We start from the raw sequence: 19430 nt of genomic DNA on the forward strand, positions 1-19430 counted from the left end.
GGGAACACAACTGTCTCTCTCCAATAAAAAATGTATATATTTGAAACCAATCAGATGATGTTCTTATAATTCCGATAAAGCCAGACTATCTTTGCTTTGTTTAGTAACTGTGGTAACAAGGGAGCTATTCAGGCATCTGTCTTGTTTACATCTGTCTTGCTCTGTGCACATTGGTTTGACAAAAACTTTTCAGACAGCATACATACACTGGTACCTATTGCATAAAAGCAAAAACACCTCAGAGGAAGGTCTTTGTTGGGATAATAGGGGGTAACATTTGTGATGTAACACCAATTGGAGGCCAGTATTACACATTTTTTACATAGTTATAATTGTACGTACTGAAGTAATTGCTGTGATTTGGCCACACAGTCACCTCACTTCTATGTAGTCTTATATGTATGGAATGTAAGGACATTAAAGAGTTCAGTCTACACCTGCTCTATTTGAAAAGTGTCCTGAGATAACTTCTGTTTTGAATTGGCGCTATACAAATAAAATTGAATTGAAATGAATTGAATTTAACAACTGTTTAATCACAATAAAAATATGTGAAGATTTAAATTGGTGATGTGAAAAATTAATTGTAATACTCCTTAAGCAGCAGAAGGCACTATCTGCTTTTGACTTTGCTTGTTCAACGTCCTACGTCATTCGAATCAGTAGCTTTATAAAGATGCAAAGATATGGCGGTCGCAAGTGAAGAAATGAAACAAAGAAACACAAATACACTGGTGAGGGGAGGATAACTAGATACAGGTGAAACTAATCTAGAATTAAAACTGGTGGGAAAACAGACAAAGACAGGAAGTGAAGTAACTGACATGAAAGGAGGATTTCAAAATAAAACAGGAAATAACTAAATTAAACCCAAAACCATGACCATATCATTGATATTACAGGCCAGCAGGAATTAGGATGTAAAGCAGTGGTCTAATAATTAAAAGGTTCCTGGTTCGCGTTTCAGCTCCTAAATGTGTAGAAGTGTCCTGGAGGAAGACTCTGAACCCCTAATCGCTCCTGTTCGCACCTAGACTATGAAGGTGCTGTATAAATGCTGTCCATTTATCAACCCTGATCTGATCTGATCTTTTTCTAGCTGTCTAGGATATTCTCTCAGCTGTCCAACATTCCAAAGCATCAACACCTCAGTGTTCATTCAGAGATGCTGTGAGGGTTCTTCTCCACAGTTTGACCTGCAGCTCTCTTACTTCTTGTTAATGGTAATAGAAAAGGTCAGTAACACTCCTGTGAATACCATTTTCCCTCTCTCTTGAGGCAGGCTGCAGGACCATAAGCCATTCCTGATGGCAGATACGTGGTCACTTCTTCAGCACATTCACAACCAGAAAAATGCTCTCTCTTCTGGAATCTTTTTTTATTCACTCCACTGTGCTGTGAAATTTCCAGACAGCTACCAATTAATTTCCAGCCACTGGTGTGTCACTTCTATCACTGCAGCCAGTATTGCTGTTGACATGTTTGAGAGTTTCTGGGACGTATGGCTCATTCAGCACCACTGACGGATAAGCCCATGTGTGTGTTTGGGGGACAGTAATCTATTCTCAACATGTTTGCTGCCCTCTGAATGCCAAATCCACACATTACTCTCCATGACTGAGGCTATCGGCACAAAGGAAGTGCAAAATGGTCAAAGTTGTGCGATGGCTGGGAGTTATTTTCTCCTTGGATGGGATTATATATAGCTCTAAGGGGAATAAAATATCTGGTGGGGAGGATTACCTGGAAATTAATTATTAAAAGGTGTGTATGCAATTTTAGATAAGGCAAAGGGAATCTTTTGGTACTCTGCAACGATGAGTTTACTATGATGAAAAACAGTCAGCTACAATACCAGATTTCAAGTGATGAAACAATCAGAGAATCAAAGCTTACTCTGTTTTTTACAGTAAATACCTCAGAGCATGTCAGCAATCATTTATTGTCTTTGATCTTGCTCTCTCCCCACTGCCGCTATCCAAACTACTGCAACTGCCTCACCCCGCTGCAGTGCTACATAAGGCTGCTGTTCCATTATCTTTATGGATCCTGGCTGTGTTTGCAGAGTATGGTGTGTGGTATGTATTTTAAGCCATTGTCTTAAGGCAGTTACAGCAGGACTGTCGCATGTCACTGTGCCACTTCCTGTACTTGTTACTCGTCACATTACTGAATTCCTTGTACATGTTTTGCTTCATGTCTCTGAATCTGACAGTATATCAGTTCAGTTTATCATAAGACATATTTCTTCTGTAAATAATACTTCACTGAAAAAAGAGATCAGACCTGTTTTTTTTGTATTTTGTTGTTTTCTATGACTTAATTGTAGACTGAGATCTGGGAACTTGGTGACATCACTACAACCGACTCTAAGACAAATTATTAACAAGTAGTGATGTTACAAGAACTGATATTCGGTAACACGTCGAAGCAAAGATTTTGAAAACTTGACAGTACTCGTTTTTCTAAAGTACCGGGACCTATTGAAGATGGTGACCACTGCGGGTGATCAAGACAGAGCACTGCAAGTTCAAAACGCAGCAAACAAAAAGACAACAAAGAAAAAACAGAATACATTTCATTCAGATAAGACAAGGGCTGCACTGAAGCAACAAATACTTCAGGGCAATTTTAGAAGGGAGAGAAAAACAAACCAAAGACAGCGATATGACCATAAAAATAATAAGGGTTTCTAAGGCTAATTTACAAAATACTTTGTTATTTAATAAAGTATAAAAAACAATAAGAAACAGCTTTGTCTTCTTAATGCAAAGCAGAACCATTCACCTGTATTATCTCGTATTGGGGGCAAAAAAACTTGGAACATCCCTATTTTTTACTGTGGTATCAAAAATCGTGGAATTTAAATGGTATTGGTATCGATCATTACTATTTTATTATATTACTATTACTTATTAAATAATCCAGATTACTGTAAACTTTCAATAAAAATAGGGTCCCAAACAGACAGGTCTCCATTACAAGCCTGGTGTGGCTACACGTTTTGGCGAATAAACGCAGGTCTCCAATAGAGGCCTGGTCTCTACTGGAGAGAAATTATCTCAATGTATAACACCTCTAAACCACAACAATACATTACTCATACCAGTAGAAACTATGGCAAAAATAATACCTATTGATGACAATAAATATCCTGTAACGGAACTTAAGTTTCCACAATGTAAACTTGCTGCAGCCACAAGTAAACTAACAACCTCTAACTCACTGTGTGGACTGCTAGGAGACAGTGGCCATAGCATATTCCCAAGAGTATTACAGTGACTATTTTTAAGAGAAATCTGCAAAACAAAAACCGCAGCATACAGGAGTTGCGGCTCTAATTGGCAAACGGTTAATAAGGGAGCAAAGGCGGCAGCAATGTGTGCATGTAATGCAGTCAGTCAAGAGCGCATGAGGAGAGGGTTCATGGCATGAACGGTATACAGTATCTCTGCCTGTCAGAGAGGGTTAACATTTGAAGATGTTTGTACTCATTACTGCTGCGATGAAAAAAGGACCTTGTTATCTCTGATCATTTTACACACATTTCTTACAGAAACAAGAAACATGTCATGAGGGCCAGATAGTTACTGTAGTCATTAGTAGAGTTCTTCCTTTCTGTAGCTCTCAAGGCTTTAGCCTCATTTTGTCTATTGAGGAAACTGCTTCAGTCAAACAAACAGACTGGCCTAAATAACCCTGATGTGGAATAATATTCCCTCACACCCAGCCAATATAAACACACGTGATATATGACATTCTAAACCTAGTATATCAGGAAACAACAGATCATTTTTTGTCCATCCTGCCACATTTCACCACAAACATAGCCAAGTTAGGTATCAGAGCAGGAACGGTAGCATTTGTTTTTTGTTTTTTTATTGCAAGCCTTGCACACTACAGTTAGGCTGTCAGCCTGCATGTACACCAAGGTAGAAAGGCCAAGAATAGACATAAGAGAGAAAGCTGGTGACAGAAACACTGGCGAACAGGAAGGGAAATAACACCTGCATTAAAAAGACTTTCTACATGGAAATGTTCAGTTTGTATCTGGTGTTAAAGTTTTACTGAAGAAGAAGCAAACTGCATTAAAGCTGCAAAATTAAAAAATAACTTTTTGCCATATTTGCAGAAACCCTCTCCACATCCTGACAGTAGCACATGAGACAGATAATCTGTGAAAAAATAAGGTTGCTCTGGCTCCCCCTAGTGCTAATGGCATTTGTAAGAATCCTGCACGAAAATGAAAAAATATACAGAATAGTGCTCCTGACTTCATCAAACTTCCTTTTTGGAGCCCATGGATCTGCCCCCTGCTGGCCATTAGAAAATATGATGAATTAAGCAGTGACTGATGACCACCTGACCACGAACACCTGGGGCCAGATGTATAAACGCATGCATACACACGAAAGATGTGCTTACACCACTTTCCACACGGGTATCCATATGTATAAAAATCCATGTGCGGTGAGAATGTGCGTACTGACAAATCTTTAACACCATGCGTACCCCTGGAGTCTTACAGTAGGATGTTGCGATTTGGCAAAAAGGGGAAAAATAAAAGTGTGAATTTGCTTGACGCTTTATTTAGAGCTTTATTCTTTCACTGCACTGTGTTAGGATGCAATCTGTAGTTAAGAAAATACATAGGGATGTGTGTGATTAACAAACTTTTTGACAAGCCTAATGTTTGTCACTGCATTATAGTAGTTATGATAATAATCATTTTATAAATAATCAAATATATAATCTTTTTAAAAAACAGCCATTATTATACTGTGTTATTCAGGAATAAGAATGACCTACAGTGTGTGAGTAACCAATTAACAGGTTGTTAAAACCACTATATAAAGGCTGTAGCCGTGTGTAATAGGTGTGCCATATCATACAGTTGCTGCTTTGGCACTGCTGGAAGATATTGCTATTGCGTAATAGACGAGAACAAGTAGTGAGAGATTGTTTGTAATCAGACCACTTTTTATTAACTTCCTCCACGGTCGGAGGCTCGGAACTAACAGCATTCACTGCCTTTGTTACATTCTACCATTCACCTTGCTTCATTCTATTGTTCATACTAGAGTATAAGGATCCAAATAAAACATGTTTTCTTTTGTCAATTTGATCTGCTGTTACCTCCAGTTCACATTCTGTAAAATTGGACTTCTTGTTCATTTGTTTCTTCAAAGCTTCTATCATTTCTCCTCTATATGCCAATCAGGCAATTGGGGGTGTGTTTCAAGCCATTTATATTAAATATGGGAATGGTCAGCACACAATTTCAAGATGAGTGAGATGGATGAGGAGAAAACACGTAGGTACAGACGTATGTGAGGTTTTATAAATCTGACGAAAAGACTGTATGTGCGTATACACATGTTGTCTGCTTTGTGTGCAGTTTTCTGCAGCTAAATATACACAGTTTTACAAGTTGACACAGGCTGCCTGATCACAACATTAAACCATTGACCAGTATGTAATGGATTATGGGATACTGAAGGCTGCAATGAATACACAGAATCAGTTCAGACAAAAGAAAGCTGCATTTCTTTGAGGCTTTGGAATGGGACAGGCCTTGTCAACCCACTCAGACATATTCATTCTTAAGATGCAAATTTCAAAGAAGGCAGGCCCTGATCTGGGACAGAGCTTTAAAATGTTAACCTATATTTTATAGTGATGAGATCATGAGAAACAAGAAAACATCAAAGACATGTATCCTATAGGTCAGGCTGATGATTCGCAGAGGACATTGGAGGCCATCTGTGAGCAAAGTGAGCAGAAAGACGAAAAGAAAGAGGGAATGCAGGAGTGACAGTCAGGAAGTGTGAGTGTGGGAGAGAGAAGAAAGCCTAGTTTAGCAGAATTGCTTCATAAGCATAGCAGTTCCCCTAGCTTCAGCTTAATGGGTGACTTGATATCCCCAGCAAACAGGGATCAATTCACTCTATTTGCTTTTCATTTCCAGAGAAAATATGTGCTTTATTCCTGATACTTTCCAGCCAGTGGTTGTTAATGGCATACTCCTGCCTTCACAACACTCACAAATCATTCAGTTCTGCAGTTCACGCAGACATGACTAAGCCTATTAATTATATCTGCAACACCAACCAATTTACGTAAAGGCCTCAATACAGAATTTATTTGCTTATATAAGAGTTAGGCTGTTATGCTCAAATTGTTTCTTACAGTGTCTCTCACAGTTCCTGGAAGTGTAAAGGGATTTTTGCAGCTCTTGACACCTACCATGACAGTCTTTGACTTCAATTTTCAGAGAAATCACACTTAACAGCTCTATCAATCAGTCAGAGTGGATTTAAAGTCCCCCACGTTTTATAACATATGTTAGCATTATATGTCACCCGTCTCCAGTATCTGGTCCAACACTGACAACAAAGTCTTATTTCTTTAATATTTGGGCATTCTTAATCATATTTTGTAATTTCCCCCAAAAATATAAAAAGTTGATCACTCATTCTGCACTCGATGGTGTATACTAATTGTGTGTCCAATGAAGCACTTTATCTCTTATGACACCACTGGAGCACAGTGTTTCTGAGGGCAGACATCTTTGGCCAGGCATCACTGATTACATTACAAAAGCACAACTTTATTCAGTGATTTTGGTGAAACTAGATCACACTTCATGGAGAAAAGATTTTCTGTTTTTCCCTCTGATGTCATCCGGCTGCACAGCTTCAACTTTCTGTGATTTACAGTTTCCTGATGGACAGACAGATTTAACTACTTTCTAAAGTGGCTATCCGCTAATTAACTGCTGCTAACTGTATCTGCTGTTAGCAGGCAACAGAACCGGGCTTAGCATTCGGACCAGACTGGGTTCGTACACAGCCTCTGACACCGACAGGGAATAACGTTACAGTACTGAGGTAATTCACAGAGTTTTCTGATGGAAAGCAGCTCCTCCTACTGCATGTTGCAGTATCCTTGAGCCAGATACTGAAACCCAAATTGTTCCTATTGCTGTGCATTGGAGTATGATTTGAATGAATGAACTAGTTTCTGTTTGTGTTGACTTTTGCCACTGTATGAATGTGTGTATGTGAATGGGTAAATGTAGTGTAAGAGCACTCTGAGTGGTTGGAAGGCTAGAAGGCGCTATACAAGTACAGTCCAGTTACCATTTTACCATTGATAAGTAGTGAACCACTAACTGCCATTAGCTCGGTCAGCCGTGCAGCTAACCTAACTGTCGGGTATGGATTATTGGCAGAATCCAAACCCGGTAGGAAAACTACTGGGTAATGTATTCCCTGTCAAAATTACACCATTGGTCTCGAAGATTATGTTCGGTCCTGGGTCTGGCCAAGTTGCTCCCGATGCTGTGCATCTGTAAGTGTTAGTTTCTGTTTGCCATCACTGAGTGAATGTGTGTGAAAGGGCAAATGTGCCATGTAGTGTAAAAGCGCTTTGAGTGGTCAGAAGACTAGAAAGGCGCTATACAAGGACAGGTCCATTTACCATTTACTGTAAAACCCAGTGAATACTTGTGACCCAACCTAGCTGCCTGTTTTTACCATGAACATAAATAAAAGGTGGACAACATGGCAGCTCTTCAAAAGTGAAGCAAAAACATCTTGATCGCCCCCTAGTGGCTGACTGCAGGCGTATGGGTGGGACTTCACTATCGCGGTGGCAACCCTGATCACTACTGCGCAGACTCCGAATGTTGAAAGATGTGACATCCATCTTTTATACGTCCATGGTTTTTACAGGAGACTCGTTTATACAAAAAAGCTAACAGCACTATGCTTTCTGTATCATGGGGACTTTAAAAACATCAGATATTAACTTGTGCATAAGCATACAGTACAGTAGGCATATGCACTGTGCACTGCATGATGCAGCTTCTTAAAGACGCTTTCTTGTCCGTTGTTCAGTCCTTGTATGAACACTACTTTGAAGAGAACTTTTCAGACAGCAGACATGCCCTGCAGCAAGGTTGTCAGATTGATCAGATATTGTTGATTTCCAGTGTCACATTCTTTGCATCAGTCAGCTCTGCATCAGTCAAGCCTCCGCACACAACAGGAATAAATTACATTTACTGCAGTATTGCTCCCTGTCATTTACAACAGGCCAGATTGTTGATCTTGACATGAATGCAGCCTCTCATCAGGAGAAATGTAACTGTCAAAACTGAAGCCGGACACACACACCATCTACAATCCTCAGATGTTCCTGACGGCTCCACAATGATCCAGATGAGCGTTAATGAGCAAGATGTGAATCACCGGGAGCGACCAGCGCGCTGCTGTCTTTCATGAATGTTTAGTTTTCTCAAACAACTCTGTTTTATTGACAACTAAACTCTGTGAACACAGTGCTAAATCACTGCAGCGCTCTTAGGAAAACGCACCCACACGCATGCCTGAACAGCCTATAAATCTGCGAGGTGGGTGGAATTAATATCGCAAGACAAATATTTTGGAAATTAATATCAAACTCATTTCTCATAGTGAAAACATTGAGAACATATGGTCTCCATTAGAGGAATGTGAAGTCATACAATAGCCTCTCTCAGATGATGCTTCCTGGCCTCAATCCAGTCAGACTTTTAAATTCTTAAGAGCAATTCAAGGTGTAAACTCAGCATCATTGTTCCAAAGCATGATGAGTTCTGACATTTAGTAGAAAAGACATGTTGAAATATTAAAACCGTTTTGAGACTGTTGCCAACAAAATGCTGCAATTTGGTGGAATAATAAGATCCTCTGGATCCTGGAAACTGGCTCATGAATTTCAGCAGACAAAACTTTCTGACTGTTTTAAAGCCCTCACAGCGCGAGAAAAACAGCATAGCTGTAATAGTGTGTTACTCCCTAAGTAAGCATTATTCTGGCAGCCATCCATTCAAGATTAGAATAATGTGGTTGGAAAAACAATGCTTACCCCTGATTCAATATTTGAGTGAAATAAATCAAAATCAGGCAAACATATCATATTCTCTGCCTGTTTTTCACCAGGTGTCCTCTGAGATTTGTTTGAAATGGATAAACACAAAAAACAAAATCTCTTCAATAAAATGAGCAATTAGTGGAAACTCCTCAAGGACCTGTCATGTAAATATTGCTTCATCTCTGCACAATAAATACAACGCCTGAAGCTCTTCGGCTGCAACACAGCTGATTTTATAAATAGCCAGTGGTGTGTATAGATTGCATAGCTGCACCCCAAAGTCTGCAGTTCTGCTATGCGAGAGAAAGAGAGATGGTTTTGGTTGTTTGGATGGACAGAGTGTGGGTAGGGAGGAAGGGGATATGAAAGGAGTAAGAGGGGAGAGAGATGACGTTGTCACAGTGATTTTTGTCAGCTGTATGCTGAAGGGGCACTCAGTGAGGGGAAGTTCCCCCCCTGCTGCTGCGCTCAGCTAATTAAAACTCACCTTTTACATATGCCTACACACACACACACACACACACGCCAATGACTTCTACAGGATCATATCATGCATCTTCTGTTAGAGAAATCTATACTGGTAGTTTTCTCAGTTTCACATAGTAATTTTGCTAGCGCACTAAAGAACTTTCCATGACATACCTACAGCGTGTTGTCACCACGTACGTTTTGCATCTCCCTTTGATTTGTGAGTAGACGGGCGTGCGTCTGACGTCGGCGTGTTGTCATCTTGGCGGGTAGTCTTTTCCGTATGAATGAAAATGAATGGGCAAATCCCGATTGCGTTATTATGGTATTACTACCAACGTAAACATATAATCTCCTCCTCTCCCCACGTACTTCCACGACTCATTTTAGCTTGTTCTGCCGGGGGTTTTCTTCCAGTTTTTTTCTTCTTCTTCTATGGTACGTATGCCTAACTTCCTGTAATTGGTCCAAAAGTCCGAACCATCCAAAAAGTGTTTTCATACTGTAAACGAACCGAACCATGGTTCAGTTTGATCCGGACCGAGACCACCTCTTTAGTTCGTACCAAATTTTGGTCTTTTGATCCAGACCTTGGTCCGTGGCACCTTTCTCACCTACAATTTTGGTTCGGACCAAACTGAAAAGTCCGAAGGTCCGGACCAAATGAGGTATGTGTGAAAACGCCCTTACAGTTCTTGATATAACACCATTACAAGACTCAAAACCCAAGAACAAGATAAACCTGATTAGAGCTGCAACTGTTAGTCGATTCATAGATTAGTTGGCAACTATTAAATTAATCTGCAACTATTTCAATAATATTTTTGAGTCACTGTTATCTGATTTCAGCTACAACAGGGTGCTAGCCATTGTTTGAAGTTATAAATGTAGAGGTCATACACTATATATGACATTGTGATTAGGGCCGTGAGAAAATATTGTATTGACTTGTATTGATTAAGTTTAACCACCCCAACAGCTAGATAGAAATGGGGCTGGGCAATATATCAATATTATATTGATATTTTTTTAGATTTTGGACATTGTATTATTATAATATGGCATTAGTTTGTCTATTAGTGTTGTCTTTCCCTGGTTTTAAAGTTACTTACAGTAAATTAAAGTAAATATTGTATATCATTATATATTAAATCTAACCACTGTATTGTCATACAAATTGTATTGGCAGACTCTTGCCAATTTACAGCCCTAACTATTATCATAAAGTAAATGATAGCTAAAATTATAAAAATAAAAAGACCACCTCCAGATGTCCACAAGTATTGAGACACAGATACCAATAGCCTACTTGGAGCATTAATGTGTATCTGATTTGTTTTTGTCTGCAAAAAAAAAAACCCTAATATAATTTCCACATTCAAATCCTTAAAAAGTCATCCACTAAAGTTTTCCTGCTGGACACAAGATGTCTCCTACTTCACTGTCAATGTCACAAATCATGCTGGTAGGCCCCGTCCCAAACATCCTTCTAGTGTCAAACTCTGCACTCTTCACCCTTTATACCTCAGACTTTACCCACAACACCACACACTGCCACATCCAGAAGTTCTCCGATGACACAGCCATTGTTGGATGCGTTTCTGAGGGGAACCAACTGGAATACAGGACTGTCATCAGGGACTTTGTCAGCTGGTGTGAGCTCAACCAGCTTCAGCTAAACACTAGCAAGACGAAGGAGATGATTGTTAACTTCAGGAGGAAAACATCCCACTTCCCCCCGGTGAACATCCAGGGATTGGACATTGAGGTGGTAGATAATTACAAATTCCTGGGTGTTCACCTCCATAACAAACTGGACTGGACTGACAACACCCATGCTCTCTACAAGAAGGGCCAGATTCGCTCCACCTGCTGAGGAGACTGAGGTCCTTCGTAGTAAGCAGAGCTCTCCTCAAGACTTTTTATGACTCTGTGGTTGCTTCAGCCATCTTCTATGCTGTGGTCTGCTGGAGAGGGGGCAGTACGGAAAGGGACAGGAAGAGACTCAATAAACTGATCAGGAGAGCGAGCTCTGTCCTGGACTGTCCTCTGGACTCCATAGAGGAAGTGGGTGAGAAGAAGATGTTAGTGAAGCTGACATCCATCATGGACAACACCTCTCACCCCCTACATAACAATGTGTGGTCCCTGAGTATCTCCTTTAGCAGCAGACTGTTACACCCACGGTTTAAGAAGGAGAGGTTCCGCTGGTCTTTCATCCCTGCCGCTCTCAGACTCTACAATACCTGCACCACCTGATCATGTTGTAGTTTTTGTTTTCAAATTACCACCATACCATAGCTTTTACCACTCACCATAGTTTTTATATCTGTATTTATTTTTATTTTTTTTCACTCAAATGCTGCTGTGACAAGTGAATTTCCCCATTGTGGGATTATTAAAGTAATCTAACTAACTAACTACATCATTGTGTATAGTGAAGTTCCAAACATGACACTGTAGGGACAAGAAGAAAAACTGATTTCTGACTGGAGGTGGACTTGAATATCTTGTCAATTGTCAAAAGGATCCATTGTATTAGAGTGGAGGCAGAAATCTCAGAGATAAAAAACAACTACCTGCATGGCTTAATACCACTCACTATAAGAGTGAAAAAATATGCTTTTTGTAATTTTACACTTTTATCTATTTGTGTCATCAAGTCTTGTTAGTTGTTGTCATGTCAGACACTAATTCAATTCAATTCAATTTTATTTGTACAGCGCCAATTCATAGGAGAAGTTATCTCAGGACACTTTTCAAATAGAACAGGTCTAGACCGAACTCTTTATAGCATTATTTACAGAGACCCAACAATTCCACCATGAGCAAGCACTTGGCGACGAGGGCAAGGAAAAACTGCCTGTTAAAAGGCAGAAACCTAGGACAGATCCTTCGGTTCTAGGTGGGTGGTCGTCTGTCTCGACCAGTTGGGGTGAAGAGAGAGAGAGAGAGAGAGAGAGAGAGAGAGAGACAGACAGACAGACAGACAGACAGACAGAGACAGAGAGAGAGACAGACAGACAGGTGCACAGCAACAATGGCAATCTAGCAGGACCATGGCAGGAGGCTCCACCAGGATCGATAAGAACCTGCGAGACAAGAAAGCACAAGAACTCCGGGGAAGAAGTGAAGTGAGTAACATGCATTAATGGGACATGAATGAGTGCAGAAAGAGAGAGGAAGAGAGGAGCTCAGTGCACCATGGGGAATCCCCCAATAGTCTAGGCCTATAGCAGGATAACTAAGGGATGGTTCAGGACTCACCTGATCCAGCCCTAACTATAAGCTTTATCGAAGAGGAATGTCTTAAGCCTACTCTTGAATGTGGTGAGGGTGTCTGCCTCCCGAACCACAACTGGAAGCTGATTCCACAGGAGAGGAGCTTGGTAACTGAAGGCTCTGGCTCCTGTTCTACTTTTAGAGACTATAGGAACCACAAGTAGCCCAGCATTCAGAGAACATAGTGTTCTAGAGGGGTAATAGGGTACTATGAGCTCTTTAAGATTTGAAGGGGCCTGACCATGAAGAGCTTTATAGGTGAGGAGGAGAGAAGCTAGTACAGGAGAGATGTCATCTCTTTTTCTAGTTCCTGTCAGTACTCGTGCTGCAGCGTTTTGAATTAATTGGAGCGTTTTAATGGACTTATTGAGGCAACCTGATAATAAAGAGTTGCAGTAATCCAGCCTAGAAATAACAAATGCATGGATTAGTTTTTCTGCATCTGTCTGTGATAGGATGTGTCTAATTTTTTGTAATATTACGTAAATGAAAGAAGGCAGTCCTAGAGGTCTGCTTCATGTGGGAATTAAATGACAAATCCTGATCAAAGATAATTCCAAGATTCCTGACGGTGGTGCTAGAGGCCAAGGTAATGCCATCTAGAGTAACTATATCTTTAGACAGTGAGTCTCTAAGATTTTTGGGGCCAAGTACAAGAATTTCGTTTTTTTCTGAGTTTAACATCAGAAAATTGCAGCTCATCCAGGATTTTATGTCCTTAAGACATGTTTGTAATTTAGATAATTGATTAATTTCACCGGGCTTGATTGATAGATATAACTGCGTATCATCTGCATAACAGTGAAAGTTAATGGAGTGATTCCTAATAATGTTGCCTAAAGGGAGCATATATAAAGTAAATAGTATTGGTCCAAGTACAGAACCTTGTGGAAGTCCATGACTAACTGCAGTATTTATTGAAGATTCATCGTTAACATGTACAAACTGCGAACGATCTGATAAATATGACTTAAACCAGCTTAGTGCGGTTCCTTTTATTGCCAAGTTGATGCTTGAGTCTCTGTAAAAGAATATTATGGTCAATGGTGTCAAATGCAGCACTAAGATCTAATAATACAAGTACAGAGACAAGTCCATTGTCTGAAGCAATAAAAAGGTCATTATTAACTTTAACCAGAGCTGTCTCTGTACTGTGATGAACTCTAACAGTAGTTTATTTGAAAATCCTCAAATAAACTACTGTTATGTAAAAAGTCAGACAACTCTTTGGCGACTACTTTCTCCAGAATCTTAGAGAGGAAGGGGAGGTTAGAGATTGGTCTATAGTTGGCTAAAACCCCTGGGTCAAGAGTGGGCTTTTTAAGAAGGGGTTTAATTACAGCTACTTTAAAGGACTGTGGTACATATCCTGAAAATAAAGAAAGATTAATCATATCCAGTAAAGAAGTGCCAATTAAGGGTACGACTTCTTTAAGCAGCCTAGTTGGGATCGGGTCCAACAGACAGGTTGATGGCTTCAATGTAGAAATTATTGAAGTGAACTGATGAAGATCGATGGCAGAAAAACAGTCTAAATATATATCTGAGTTTACATTAGTTAAAGTTCCTGAACTTGGAGAGCCACTAAGTGCCGATATGATGGGCACCCGAGCAAGATGCTAGCGAGCATGCAGTAAGACGCAAGGTGAACCTGAACTGATACAAAGAAGAGATGGCATATGCATCAGAGAGAGAGGGGGGCAGGAGGAGTCCATGGACACTCTAGTCCTCCAGAAGAAGAACAACAAATCTACCTATTTGATTCTCTTCACTGTCAAAGTCACCTATGAGACACACTGCAGAGGCAGAACGAGGAGAGAGGAAGGAAAGAGAGAAGGGGAGATGAGAGAGGGTGGCTGCCAGAGATTTCAGACCAGAGTACTGCAAGATGTCACATCCTAACCTCTGGCACTGGAGACTCTTGTCATCTCCACACTTGACAGATCCTTTGGCCCGCGGTTGGTGATCTCATCTATATATAGATACTGGGGGACAGTTAAGGCTTAACTCATTGTTTGTGTGATCAAGCCGTTGGAGGCACCTGACATAAAGCACACGTCAGGTAGCACGGACACTACTGGCGCTGGCTGATCTTTGAAGATATCCATGAGATTTCTTTGTAATGCGTAGGACTGGAGGCACACAAAAAATTGAGTATCGCAAAGGTCACATAGTAAGTGCACTAAAAATAGAGTGTGAACAGAAAAACAGCTGGGTGAAGGAGACAAATCCAAGGGAGGAGCCCAAAGGACACAAGAGCCTCGTTTCCTCATCATTCCCTCAGCACAAATGCTACAATGCTTACTCATTCAGTCTGACAATTAGGAAATTAATTAATTTAACTTTTTTGTGTGTGAATGATGGATACAAAAATAATCCAGTAAAAATTACAAACCCTTTTAATTGTATGATACTGCTCTAGTACACTATGACCCTAATTCTCAAGGTCACAAGAGCAGGAAGTTGTCAGTACAACATGCCTTGGAAATCTTCATAACCTAGGGTGTTAGCTATATCGATCTTGAGTTAGATTATAAAAATGTTACTATGGAAACACACACTGATGCTGTAGCTTTATTGCCAAAACATTATTACTAATGACAAAAAGTCTTCAGTCTAGGGCTGGGCGATATGGCTTAAAAATAAAATCTCTGATTTTTTCAAACCAAACCCGATTTACAATTTTAATAGATTTTTTTATAGACTGTTTTTTAGCGGGTTGTTTGTGGGCTGCAGTCCTGTATATCTCACAGAGAGCAACATTTCTCCCACTCGGCTGCATGCCTCAGCTTGAAGAGAAATCCGATTTTAACTAAAAATAAATCGTGTTTAACTACGAATTTGAATTAATCGATAAAATCGATTTATCGCCCAGCCCTACTTCAGTCCTTGACTAAAGTGGAGGAAACTTTTAGAAGATCCACCCAGACAGATTGGCCGGCGGGTGTTGTCATCCCAAGAGTAGAGGAAGAGAGACGGAAAGGAGCCATGCTGGTCCAGTTTGCATATAAAGGCGCTCCTGGCTAATGTCCGATCTGGAAGAAATGGGGCTGCCTAAACAAAGGGGAAATCCAAAACTGTTGTGCTCACATCTTTACAGAGACCTGCTTCATCAACATCCCGGATAAAGTGTTCTGAGCTGACAGAGCACAGAACGACAGGAGGCGGACTCTGTGTTTACGCCGATGATGGTTGTTGCTCAAATACAGTCAAATACAGTGGACACCGTTTATTTTTATGTGAAGATGAAACCAACCATATTATCATCATCTTGTTGCTGCTGTTTACATTCCTCCAAACACAAATTTAGCAATGCACTGCAGAACTATTTCCTGGATGCATTCATGTATGTATATAAATAAAATAATTTTATTTAGAAAGAAGTAGCACAAGGGACTGAAGACTTTCATTTTGTTGTACAACCTTGTGTTGGATAATAAATAAATAAATTCCTTTGATCCTTGAATCACCACAAAGTCAGCACTGCACAGAATGAGACCATCCTCAAATATGTTGTGCGTTAATGAATACATAGAGCTGTGTGGCTGCACTCACTCAGAGATAACTGTTTTGTTACAAACTCAAATCTAAATTGTGGCTCAATCAGATTTATTCAGCTGTATTTAATTTCCGGCAAAAGCGAGGACAAGTTTTCAACTGTGGAGCGAAGGAGGCAGCGCCATGAGGAAGAACATGCTGTTTTTGCCATGGTTTGTCGAACTCACTCCCATAATGCAACTAATGAAAGCCCCCATCACCCTATGGACAACTCGACTAATTGTGATGTCAAAGCCCTGTGCTGTCGCAATGGTGAGGCGTGAGGCTGGGATGTGCTCATGTGTCAGTTGCATGCAGGCATACAGACACACGAGAGGCTTGTTTATTTTCTATAAATGTGCATTTCACATTGGATCTGCTCATGCTGTGCTGTCAATAAAGTAAACAAGCATGGTTTCTAGGGTAGCGAAAAATATATATATCACCTTTCATCTTAGTAGATTTCTATTTCCTTTGCACCAAAGTGAGAATATGTTTTTGTCAGTAAAACCAGTACTTCTCGGGAAAAATCCTGATCCAAACACACTCCAGGATGATTTCATGTCACGATTATCTTGGCCAAAATAATTGATACACATAACACGATAATCGTGAAAACATACTTCATACTTTTAAAATGCTGCTAAAATATACTGAAATCACTGTACCTTGCGTTTTGTTGATATACACAGTTTTATTACATCTTATTGCATATTTTTATTCATCTGTGTTTTTTATTTTGGAATCTATACTATTTCCACACATCTGATTTGACTTCTCTTAAAACAGGCAAGCCGAGCCTTCTGTCATGGTGACAGGTTTAGGATTATGGGATGACTGGAAAGATGTGCTCCCACTTGTTCAAAATAAAATCAGGAAATCAATAAAGGACTGCATGCTGTATGCAAATCAAGCCATGTGAGGATATTCACGATTATTCTGATAATGGAAAATCACCATGATAAATTTTCTTTTTTTTATAACAATGTGCAATTATGTTGTATTTCGTCCTATCCTTAACAGAGTGACAAAGTTGGTACTGTTGGTTTTCAAGTATTCATTGGTTAATTGTATGTAAAGCCCACAGATATAAGTAAATGGGTGACCAATAGCAGTAATTTATAAAAAAAAATTAAAATGACCAAATATGGAGATGCAAGGTTTCTTATCCAACACCACACCATGTTGCCAAAATGGAATAGTGCCTAATTCAGCATTCAAGTTCATCCAGTTCTCATTTTTCTCTTCTTTTTTTGCCCTGGAACAGCTTGACCGAGACAGAAAGGGAGAGCGAGAGAAACACAAGATGAGAAGGGAAGAGAGATTTTGTGCTTCCCCTAGAACAGTGGTATCAGATGTAAGATGAAGATTGAATAGTGAAATATAAAGGTACCTTTGACAGCTTTGAAATAAAAGTGGTGTTTCAGAACTGGGTCAGGGCTAACAGCACTATAGCAATGTGGCTCAGTTGGTTGGAGAAGTTCAGTCACACATGCAACAAATCCAGGATGGGATGATTTGCTAGTGGGGCAGCTCCTGGCTGAGCCTCAGTGTAACATGACAGACATGAGTCTGTGTTATGAGGTTTCCAGCAAGAGGACAGTAACTAGTGTGCATTCAGTAGATGAGGAACACTGCAGGAACACAAGCTCTGGGGGGCATCCCATTTGCAATAGAATCCCTTTAAACTACGTCTGCTGTGTCATTTGACAAGCCTTTGACTTGAGGAAATGTTTGATCCACTCACTCAGAAAGCAGGAACCCAGTTCACAATGCAAAAATAAATACTAGAGTCATTATGGTAAATGGACCTATACTTGTATAGTGCCTTTCTAGTCTTCCGTCCACTCAAAGTGCTTTTACACAACAGTATCAAAGGATACAAGGATGACATGTGGCAGGAGGAGCCAGGCCTCGAACCGGGAGTTGAACCAACATTAGATTAATGGATGACCCGCTCTACCTCTGAGCCACAGCCAAACTGATATACATTTGCTGTAAAATTAAATTTTTTGTGTCAAAATATAAAACAGTTGTAGTTTACTTGAGTATTTCCATTTTATGCTACTTCATACTTTTACTCTAAATTTATTTGATAACTTGATAACTAGTTATGAGTGGCTTGACATATACGGCCATTCTGCATTTTACTTTACTGTTGTTGCTGTGCACCTGTCTGTCTGTCTGTCTCTCGCTCTCTGTCTCTCTGCCTCTCTCTCTCGCTCTCTCTGTCTCTCGTTCTCTCTCTCTCTGCCTCTCTCTCTCGCTCTCTCTCTCTCTCCTCTCTCTCTCTCTCTCTGCCTCTCTCTCTCTCTCACCCCAACTGGTCGAGACAGATGACCACCCACCTAGAGCCGGAGGATCTGTCCTAGGTTTCTGCCTTTTAACAGGCAGTTTTTCCTTGCCCTTGTCGCCAAGGTCTTGCTCATGGTGGTACTGTTGGGTCTCTGTAAATAATGTTATAAAGAGTTCGGTCTAGACCTGCTCTATTTGAAAAGTGTCCTGAGATAACTTCTGTTATGAATTGGCGCTATACAAATAAAATTGAATTGAATTGAATTACTTTAGTGTATTTTGATGCTAATACTTTTGTAGGCTACATTTACTTAAGTCAGATGCAGGACTTTTACTAGCAACACAGTTTGGATGTAACAATACAATCAACTCGTGATACGATACAATTCACAATGCGATTTTCTCACGATATTTTTAACAAAATGAGATTAAGGAAAAATTACGTCTGAAAAGGATTCCTTGATTTCAATATATACAAAAAAATTCTGTCCAGCTGCCATTCTTACTTTCTCCATTTTTCATCAACTCCACTGAAAAACCAACCAGACATGCAGTGCTAGCTAACTAAAGTGATGTATTTGCACCTTGATACCATAATTGATATCACCATTAATTTTTCATGTCATCAATTTGAATCTGTAAAATGCACATTAAGCATATGTTATTATTATTTTAGAAATACCTGTGACGTGTAACCAATCAGATAGTGCTGTGGGCTGGACATTGAGTAAGAACGACAGAGTGGTGATTACAGACAGACGAGCCAAAATATATAAAATATAATTTATTGGCCACCAAATACCAATCTGGAAGGCCAGAAAAAAACAATACCGATAATCGGAAAATGCTGAATATGCGATCCGATAATCAGCCTATGCCTACTCAGTGGTGACCTTTATTAGGGATACACAATAATAATCGGGGCAGAT

The 19430-nt window shown here is 39.9% G+C and overlaps 1 protein-coding gene across 1 annotated transcript in view; it reads right to left on the reverse strand.

Annotated features, from left to right (window-relative positions):
* The window catches only part of LOC127355489 (CXADR-like membrane protein), an 83478-nt gene that overhangs the window by 62823 nt on the left and 1225 nt on the right, over positions 1-19430 (reverse strand). The window lies entirely within an intron of this gene.

This window comes from Dicentrarchus labrax, unplaced genomic scaffold (genome assembly GCF_905237075.1).
Source record: "Dicentrarchus labrax unplaced genomic scaffold, dlabrax2021, whole genome shotgun sequence".
Taxonomy (NCBI): Eukaryota; Metazoa; Chordata; class Actinopteri; family Moronidae; genus Dicentrarchus; species Dicentrarchus labrax.